This window comes from Pseudopipra pipra, chromosome 1, assembly GCF_036250125.1.
Source record: "Pseudopipra pipra isolate bDixPip1 chromosome 1, bDixPip1.hap1, whole genome shotgun sequence".
NCBI classification, from domain to species: domain Eukaryota; kingdom Metazoa; phylum Chordata; class Aves; order Passeriformes; family Pipridae; genus Pseudopipra; species Pseudopipra pipra.
Window position 1 is genome coordinate 132431076 of NC_087549.1, and position 10491 is coordinate 132441566.

At 40.7% G+C, this 10491-nt stretch overlaps 1 long non-coding RNA gene across 1 annotated transcript in view; it reads right to left on the bottom strand.

The window, feature by feature from the left end:
* LOC135425587 (uncharacterized) overlaps positions 1–8896 on the bottom strand; it is a 30624-nt gene extending 21728 nt beyond the window's left edge. The window contains exons 1-2 of the long non-coding RNA XR_010435643.1: positions 7019–8896; positions 2089–2288 (exon numbers count right to left, since the gene is read on the bottom strand). This is a non-coding gene — a long non-coding RNA (uncharacterized LOC135425587). The remainder of the gene's footprint in view (positions 1–2088; positions 2289–7018) is intronic.
* Positions 8897–10491: the final 1595 nt, after the last annotated feature.

Here is a 10491-nt window from a genome sequence, read left to right on the forward strand (position 1 = left end):
AGGAATGGTCTTGCCCACTTGCCAGCAGAATGATCTGCAATTCTCTTCCTTATGACGATAGTTGTTACTTTTTACCATGTATGTTAAATAACTTCATTGCAATAATACTATGCCACTCAGCATCTTTCCTCCAGGGTTTGCTTTTACATCATCATTGCTTTTTTTGCAGGTCACAGACCCAAAGCAAAGTCATGGCAAGAATTGGTAACTCTGGCTGGCACAGCAGCAGGATTACTCTTTCTGCATTCTCCAGAAAATTCTCCACCAAAAGAACTAGAAGGTTACGGGCACATAATGCTCCTTTTTGAGAAAAACAATCTTAAAATACTTACTCATTTTTGCTCGGTATTCTGTCCTCCGCAATTAATTTTATAGCATGGAGTATTTTAACAGAAATTCTACATACAATGTGAGAAGGGAAATTCTATATTTTTCATGAGTGAAAGACCAAACAAACAAAGGATATACTGCCCATTCTAAAATTAAACTGTCCTCAGGTACCTGCAATCTGGAATACTGTTGTAATACTAGGATGAATCAATCCATCTTCCCTCTGACAATTACATTTTCTATAGTGTTTTACGCTGCAAAATTTAGCAGCATTTTCTTGATAGATACTTTGACTTAGAACAGTTTTTTAGCACAGATTTCCATCCTACTATCCCCATTTTTTGAAGTGTGTTTAGCAATTTATTCTTGAATGCATCTGTGTCACTGCTTAATTATGGATTTTAGTCAGGAATAAAAAGCATTTTGACCACAGTCAACTTTAAAGTTTCCCAGTACGTCTTCATGTTATGTACAGGAGAATAGGTGTGAGGGGGAAAATGGAGGTTGATAATTTTTGCTTAAAGAAGGCTTAATTTTGCAAATGATTAAATTCATGCAGTCTAAAATAAAGGCCTGAAAGCTGGGATATACAGGCTTGAAGATTGAATTCAACTCCTCTTGCAGAACTGACCAGGTACATCAGAACATCCTGGAGTTTTACCACCAGGCAGTTTGGACACTTACAGGCTCCATAACTACATTGCAGCCATGGCAATCAGAAACAGCAAAGAGGAGTCAGAAGTCTGGCCTCACGAGGAGGTTTGAAGATATGCTGCCTACATTCTGCAGTAGACAAAGCATCAAAGTGCTTTGCAAGAAACTCTGCATCCTTTCAGCCACCCTGGAGGTGATATTATTAAGCTTCAGTGGGATAAACCCAATGAGAATCTGCTTAACAACATGAGTGAGGGCTCAACAATTCTGCCCTATAATTTTGTTTCTGGAAGCCATTTTTTTAATCTGTTTGTAGATGAGGAAATTAAATGCTAAATTTCCTCCTCCCCCAATCAGATTGCAAGGCTCATTTAATGCATGTTTATGTAAAGCCTGATTCCCCTGCTAAGTGTTTCTACTCTCCACCCAATTTGGCATACAGTGAACAATGCACAGAATAAATTTAATTGATTTGTACAGGTATTAAAACAGATTATCATCTACACAGATTTGGAAAGCAAACACTGTATGTTAGCCAAATAAATGATGCAAACTACAATGATTTACAAAGGGTTTCAGAGACCTGGATATTAGCAGGCAGTGGATCATGTTAGACAGCAAAATAATTTCACATTTATCCATCAAATGACAATGAGGATCCAAACTTAATTGTGAGATGATTTATACATCCAGGAATGATTGATTCAAAACATCAGTGTGGATATTAAGAATCAAATTTTCATACAAAGGCTCTTGATCTACCTATTCCTGCGAATCATATGCATGATGAAATGCACCCATTTCCAGTGCAGACCAGAACTTTCCATCCAGGCACTGACCATAAATAAACAACTCACCCACAGCTCAGAACTGAGCATATATGTGCAGCACCAGGTAGATAATTCTGCTGAAAATTCATGGCTGCCCACCATCTAGAGGAAAATATTGACGTACTCACACATGGCTGACAAATATTCAATGCAAATATCACCAAATTGCTGCTTCCAGTATGCAATTAATAAAGGAGAACTCTAGGAGGGCACATTAATAGTCATCCCCTGTCTTGGAAAGGTTGTTCTCTGGAATATTTGAGAATACCATTACCTGATTTGGTGCCCCTCTCTGATGCCTCTGCCCATGGCCCGATGTCACATGGGGATGTCAGGATGCCCATCAGCTTGTGCCAGCACTCTGACCCAACTGCAGCAATGGTCTACAGCGGATGCCCGGGGATGAGCATAAAACCAGGACATGAATACAGCAGTGCAGTATCCACAGTGACCGTACTTTTATAATAAATGAAACTGTGGAATGAAAAGGAAAAACCTTGCCTGAAGAAAAAGGAAGCAAGCTGTGAAGATGTCATGTAAAAGACTCCCTTTTGTGCACGTAAGGAAAGGTTGTTTTTCCAAGGGCATGGGACGCTTTTACACAATCGAGGCTATAGAAGCTGCAAAAGAAATTGTATAGCAGGTTCTTTAATCAAACATCTATGACAGCTGAATTAAGACATTAGTTAATGGAGTTAGCTCTGAGATTTGAAATTTGTTTCCCTTTGTTCCACAACCCAGGAGACCACTCTTTTTTTATTTCTCCCTAATGTATGAAATCACTGTAGTGTCCTTTACACTGCCTCAGGAATTACAAAGGCTGGAAAAATACTTTTCTTGGGTAATAATGCATAGCTGACCTGAATTTTTTCCCTTCTGTACTGAACACACAGTCAAACAGACCACTCGCCTTATTCAGCAATGACCAGTGCATAGCTCTGACCAAAACCCTGTTGTTTCAGCTGATTTTGAAAGGTGTCTTTTAAGAACAAGGTAGACTCCAAGGAAACTCTCCTGAGTCTGATGCAATTGCACAATTACAGACATTGTAACTCCTAGGCTTTGATCTAAAAAAATACTTTGGTGTCTGACTTCAAGTGCACTTTTCATACACTTAATGTTAGTTGCTTACACACTTTGTTGCACAGTATTCTGAGCACAAGGTGTTAGCAATAATTATTGTTCTCTGAAAACATGCAAAAAGCATTCAGGAAAGGTTGTGCTTAGTGTTCAAATGCTGAATAATCTAAAAGATTATCTATCATATAATAAAAACAGAAAGCAGAAAAAGCAAACACTTCCTAGCAATTCTGAAATATATTAATCAATTCTAGAAAGGTACCAGAATTTATCTCATAGTTAGATATTGGATTTCACAGCTACACAGAATTTTCCATCACTGAAAACCTCAAAATATTTTATAAACCAGGTCTGAATTTTATCTCCTGCTTATAGGAAATACACAGCTGCCATTTTCAAAACTCTGGTCCAATTTCTTGCAAGCATCTCCTTGGAACCAAAGTCAGTCACTGCTTTTGCACAGTACTATCTGAAGTATCATGTGCAAGTCCCATGTGGTCCTCTCCCATCCTCTGGCCTAATCCTCCTACCTGTGTATTACTTTCTATATGTTTCCTTTTTAGCTAGTAGAATAAAAGAAACCTGGTCAAATTTCAAAGGGTGAAATATTGGATGTATGAATAAAAAGAATAAAATGAAGATTGACTGTGGTGGACTAAGAATTTATCAAGAGGTTAGTGGTAGTAGTTTTACAAATCAGTGAAATAATAACGACTAAAAAACCTTATCAAATAAAATCTTACACTGAAATGAAGTATTTCCACTAAAATAGGAAAATAACATACTATTATCTAGTACCTCAATTCTGAAAACAGTATCATACAACTTTTAGTTTTAAAGGTGACCTATTCTTATCTTATCATAATTTTGTTAGGCAACTGTTAGTCCCACAGTAGCCTTGCCTCTGTGGGTAGAGAGGTTTGTACTTTTATTTTGCCTAAAGAGCAAGTATAGCTTTGCTAGGGCAAAGTCGTCATATCAAACGCAGACCTGATCCAGCCTAACAATGACAAAGCTACGCAACTGAAGTGCATGTTCCTTTCCTCCTGGGAAATCTAAAACCCACTGAGGTGTTGCTGCAGGTAAATATGTCTTAGAGGCTTTTCTGTTTCATTGTTCACCCATCCATTTGTCATCACTGAAGAAGGATGTCATGGGAGAGAATTTAAAGTATTTTTTGGAGACTGGGCAACACAGACTGGTCTGATTTTGTTTTTCTGAAGTTACTTGGCACGGCAGATCTCTAAATAAATATAAAGTCAGTCACAATCAAACAGGCAAGAAAGAAATGACAAGTGTTTTGACAGTGCTCAAAATACTTTGAGGTATTTTTAGCATATTTCTGAGTCGTATTAGCTTAACCTGTAATAGAATATAAATGAGCCCATATGGCAGAGATGTAATTATGTTCCATGTGAGAAATCCCTGTGGTAGATTTGGGGGAAAAAACCTCACTACATGTGCTTTCTGGAGGGCACGATTTACACATGATTACCTACTCATTTGCATTGAGAAGAATATGAAGTAACACAATGCTAACAACACAGTAATGAAAAGGGCAAGCAAAGACTCCAGATCCCTGGGGGTGCTGATCCCTCTGACTGACATCCAGTTAGGAGCAGGGAATTCGTCCCTTTAGGGAGTACATTTTATGAAGCGATCTTTGATTACGTGGGCACAGTAATCATGAGTCTTAATTATTATTACTGTGAGAGAATGGGCTACAAATCTCCAGGGAATGTCTCTGTCACAGATACTTTGCTGGCGAATGCTGAAAATTAATGTTTTCCCAAGGATCATTTTCATTCCATCCTGATATTTAGCTGAAGTTTCTTTGACTACTAGTCATGAAACATTAAATATAGATTAGAGGCAGAGAGATGTTGAAAGTTAAAATTCACCGGAGGTGCACACCCGTGCACTTGAGAGACAGCCCCAAATGTTGTCCAGATGTTGTAGCAACAAGGCTGAGGGTTCCCAAGCTGCAGCACAGCCACTACAGAGGAGAAAGTGGATGTTTAGCATTCCACTGGCCTTCTGTTTAGTTTACTTGTAGTGAATTAATTTAGCAGAAAGTCCTAACAGCCTGTTAGCAGTAGATGTTACCAAGTGTACACTATCCTGAAAGAATGAAGAAATTCTTTTATAGCAATAAAGGGAGCAATTCAAAGCATGTAATTGATTTTCCACATTTTCAAACTGTGATAAGACTAAGCTTTAGCAGCAGAAACATGTGTTTGCAGTTTTGTCAATGTTCTTCAGTGAATTAAAAAAAAAATAGGAACCTATAAGTTATTGGTTAGATTGCTAACATGCACTGGGCATTTCAGGGGCTATTGAAGCACTTGCCAAGAGCATGTCATCTTCCAAACAGACTCAAAGGTGGTAGGGATTGGTTTTTGCCACAGGACATGTTTTTGTGATTATCTAAAATCATTCTTTTCCATGAAGAACACAACAGAAGAACATCAAGGCTTTTTTAACTAGCTATTGTCACACGTTTTTGTGCTGTTCTCCCTTACATCATCCTTTTCACTCTGGAGGGGCAGAGCAGCAGCAGGGTAAGGCTCATGTCTCTGCTCACCCCTGAAGCATTCCGAATCACCTACTGGGTAGTGCAGCTTCTGACTGATTGCTGCTATCCCCAGTCTTCACACCAGTTGTTAGGGTGCTCTCTGGGCCTCCCCACGAACATCACTGATGGTGTCCACCAGAGGAACTCGGAGCAGAATCATCCAGGTAAGTTTTCAGAAAGGTTTCTGGGTTGTCCTGACACCAGAAAGAAGACAGCACAGACTGCAAGGGCCAACCTAAAGAGCCATCCACCAGGATACTTGTCATGATGCTTTGAAAAGAAGTCACCTACTAATGCTTGGAAAACAGGTCACCTACCTGTTCTTCAAAATTTTACAATTTCAGTCTTCTTCCCATCTTGCATTTTGAGAAACCTCAGATGCTTAGCAGTTTCTTTGTGAAAAGAGAGGACACATCCTCAGAATAACCTATCAGGATGCACAAGGGGGATAAAGAAAATTTGAGTCCTATTCCTACTCTCTCAGCCTTAGAGCAGACATGGGGACCCAAAATTTAAGTCTACTAGGCATACAAAGCCCTGAACTGTAGACTCAATCTCCCATTGCATTTCAGTGAATGCTGAGATGATGACACTCATCGGGACCCACTGGAGAACAGCATATTTTCCAGTAACTGAGGTAGTTTTGGTGGAGAAAAGAGCAGCAGTTCATGTCCCCACATGTCATTTGCCTCAATTCTTGTGTTGGAAGACTTGCCAAAGTGAGAAGAAAACAGCTTGGAGGGATGCCTGCCCACAGCCAGGAGGGAATAGGGTGTTTACAGCATGGGGGTAAGGAAACCATCTTCTGGCATGGTAAGGAGTTGGCAAGGCTGACTGAGAATCAAACAGGGCAACAGCAGGGCAGAGGGGAAAAAACCCTCAAAGACTAGAAGCGAGCTCATTCATGTTTACTCCCTCAGGACAGTACAGAGCATCCCCCACAAAGGATGACTTCATAGCTTTGAAAAAAGGTAAGCAAGCTTCAGTAATAGGAAATGGGGATACACGACCCTTTAAAGTGAAGTCTAAAGGCTTGAATTTGGGAGACAACAGGAGTAACTATCTTCGTTTGTCACCATCTCATTACCATAGGGTGGCAGGTAGCAGCAGATGATTATCTTCTTCATGGACAAACACGCAGCAGAAATCAGAATCTGAACTGAGGTAGATGCTGTGGTTATGGCTTGGAGATGGAGGAAAGGGGACAGTAGAGGCAAGGAATGTCTCTAGGCCTCCATGGGAGGGATGGTTCTTCTGGACCAGGGGCATCCACTGGTGTTCACCTGAAGTCTGTTAAATGGCTGAGTTACATGCTTGCTGCTGCCTCTGCCAAAGTAACCATTGTATTTGTAGGCTTTTCTTCTATAAAGAAATAAAATTAAAAGGGAAAAATGTGGGTGAACTCATTGTACTATTTAATCTGACAGCCTGGAAGAAACAGAAAACCAAACAAAATCCCCAGTGGTTGCTCTTTCCCATCCATCCTCCATATGTGGCTCCTCCTTTTCAAAAACTATGCACAGGAAAAACAAAGAAAGAACATGGTTACCTTCCCGGGGGCTTAGGAGAGCCTTTGCCGTGACCACCATAGGCACTGTGTTTGCACGGATACAATATCAGTGGCTGCACACATCGGCTCAGCTCCAGTTCTTTGCAAATAGTTGTGCAAGGTGCAAAGAAATACCACGGGCCATGCAAGGCTTCTACCTGGGGAATGATGGGAATTGAGGGTAGTCAGCTACAAATATAACCAAAACCATCTCAGCTCTTTCAGATTTCTACTCTCAGTTTCCACTTAAGAGCTCCAAGCAAACAGAGTTCTCATGCAACAATACAGCTCAACAGACAGCAGCTTTATTTCGACTGCTTCCTAGCCTTCTTTCTTTTTGTTTTGCTGTAGTTTGGAATACAATTTTTTAAAAAGAAAAAAGGGAAAAGATACAGGAACCATGTGTGCTTCACTGCAAATGCGGCTCCTGTAATTCTCTTTGAAGTGCACAGCAAAACTCCTTTGGTGGTTAATGAGAACAGGATCAGGCCCTCCACACTGAACTTGTGCTGAGACCAGATAAGATCTTGAATCATTCAGAGCCAAGCATGTTATTTGTGCAACATGGGCAGGCTGAGTCAATCTCTGAATATTTTTAATGGGTGTCAACGTGAACTGTTAATTCCACAAGTTATGTTGTTTTGCAGTTTGCCGGTGCGTGCCTTCCAGGCTGCCTTCATGGATGGTACACATCCCCTCGCTGGCTGCAACAGAAAAGCTATTTCCAGAACTGCCGCAAGAAAAAAAATACTTCTGAGAAAGTATAAAACGGGACTTTCACAAAGAATTGGAAAAACAAGTGATAGTAGAAATATCTGTTAGACACTCAGATTGCCAGCACACATAGAAGGAAAAGTAGTCCCATTTCAAATAGAGATTACTACATTTCCTTTTCTTTTAAGGACCCTAAAATCAAAACAAGCATACAGTAACTGATGATTTTTGAGAAACTAATATTGATCTCTCTTTTTTTAACAAAACAGAGGAGTGAACTACTGAAGTCTCAGATGCTTAGATAATGTCTGCTCTGCATAGTACCTACGTAACCTTAATAAACACCAAAAACATTCTGAAGTCTGATGAAATTAACTAAGCGCTATGAACAGCTTTTGGATGAGAAACCTTTATTTAGGACTTTCCCTTTTTCTGTTCCCAGGATCTCCATGCACTTCCTAATGCATCTTGAAGCCAAGATGAAATTACAGCCCTCTTGAGACCAACGGGAGGCTCGCTATTGCCTCTTGCCCTCAGCAGATCCGGGATTTTACTCTTACTGGAAAGATATCTTAAGAAATACTGGGCCCAACTGCCCACTTCTATGGAAATAGTCAGCTGGAAACACAGAAAAGCCTACCACACAATTTCCTTTTCATTCTCCCCTGAGGGGAGATTTTTAATCTTGGAGTGGAAAACAGGATCTAGGGAAACCTGGCGGAAGCCTTGTGGTTGCCATCTAGAGAGGAGAGAGCTGGCTCTGTCTGGGTTCCTTGCCTTGCTCTGCTCCCCATCCCACCACCACCCCAGTCCCAGCTTTGCAGCCCACTCTGCTTGTCTCTCTTCTGTGACACAACAAAGAGGGTTTGTCTTGTAGGAATTCAGAAACCCCCAGATAGAAGCTGTTTCCCTGCCTCCATCTTCCACGACTCTGGGACATGTGCTAAAGGACCTCTCCATGGTTTCTGCATGCTCTGGAAAGCCATCCCCTTCCCACATCTGAGTTATGGTGACCGTCAGCTACCCTTGGCAGATAAGGCACAAATCCTACACTACTACAGTTCCCGGTTCATCATCTCAAACCTGGTCTGTGCAGACAACCACCTCCTACTGCCCTCCCCCTTTGCAGTCCCTCTTTGTCCTCCTCTCTCTCTGACCTTGCCCACACACCACAGCCCCCTGTCTTCCAGGCTCTGAGTTCCATCTCTCCCCCCTCATATCCCGAGCACCCAGTGAGAGCAGTTCCAATATAACACCAAGGGTGCCAGCTCAGCAGCGTTCAGCACAGTGCTCCCTATTTGCTGTCATGTGCGAGCTGAGAGCTGCTATGCTTCACCACTCCAGAACTGCAAATCTTTATGTCAGGAAGTGGAGACTGTGCTCAGACACCTTGTTAAGCCATCTCAGCTGCAACTCCTAACTGGAATCCATTTTCTTACAACTGAGCTTTAACCATTTGCTTCTAATTATTTTGTTAACAATGAAAGTGCCCAATCCTACAAAATACCAAACCTTTGAGCAGGTTGCAAAATTTTCTTTCACTTCCCTCAGAATTAGAATAGTTATTTTCTTAATTAAGAAGTAAATAAATAAACTACTTGCAGTCTTTTAAGAGACAGCTTCATGCTAAGAAGTGACTAATTATCCTTCTTGTTCACAGAAAATAAAAGCGAAGCTTTCACCAGTATAGACAAAGAAGTACTGAGAAGTTAACAAGAGTCATAGCAAAATCTGACTTTGTCATGAGCTGGTTTTCCTGCAATTTTTTAATTTATATAAATATTGTGAGAAACCCACCTTGAGGTTTTGTGTTGGTTTTTTTATTATTATTTTATTTCCTCTTTAGATGCATTTGTAGATGAGTAGGCTATAAATGAAACGCTCATTTTCCTGAAGGCAATCATGAAGGTGTGTTGCAGCCTTTTCTTCTCTATTTCACATAGAGTGAATTTACCACAATGCACAGTAATATTTTAATTTGAACAAGTGGAAAATCCTTACTTGCCCATGCTATACTCTCAGTATTAACTCAAGATCATCTCCTTCGGGATAGTATTTGTGCTTGTATTTTACAGTGAAATGTCATGAATAAAGAAGCTCTCAAATACCTTGAGAGTAAGTTGCTTTTCTGTTTGGACAGCAATGATTTTTTGATGAATGTGATGAACACTGCACAGTCAGTTCTCAGCAATAAATGGGGATCTGAGCAACTTATATTCTGGCAATGGTTGGAGCAAGGCCAACATTACCTCTGAGGGAGAGTGACCGACCAGCGCCCAGTGGAGCTGCAGGCATTGAACCAGAGGTGGGGAAGGGGCTGGGAGGGAGGCTGACATTCCCTTGTCTTACTCAAGTGGACTACACACTCCTGTGGCTAGCAGTCCTGTCCTTAACTTCTGCAGTACTCAGAGCCTGGTTGTGGAGGTCACAGAAGTTACCAGTAACAAAACAATAGCAGTTAACCTGAACAAGACAACACAACAAGTCATACAGCATCTGTGAGTCATCCTGTTAGTCTCACATAAACACAGCCAGTGAGACTAGCACTGGCAGTTATAAAGGATCTGTATTACACAAACAAATATGCAACAAAACAGCATCAACATCCCACCTGAGGGATATATGCAATTTTTTGATTTTTCTTGTGATCTTTGTTTTTCAACTACCCCATGATAAATTATTTCTAAATTTGTGTTGCGGCAAGTAATTAATAATAGCCAAGTTATACTAGAACTAGACAAAAATACTGTTCTCCTCAC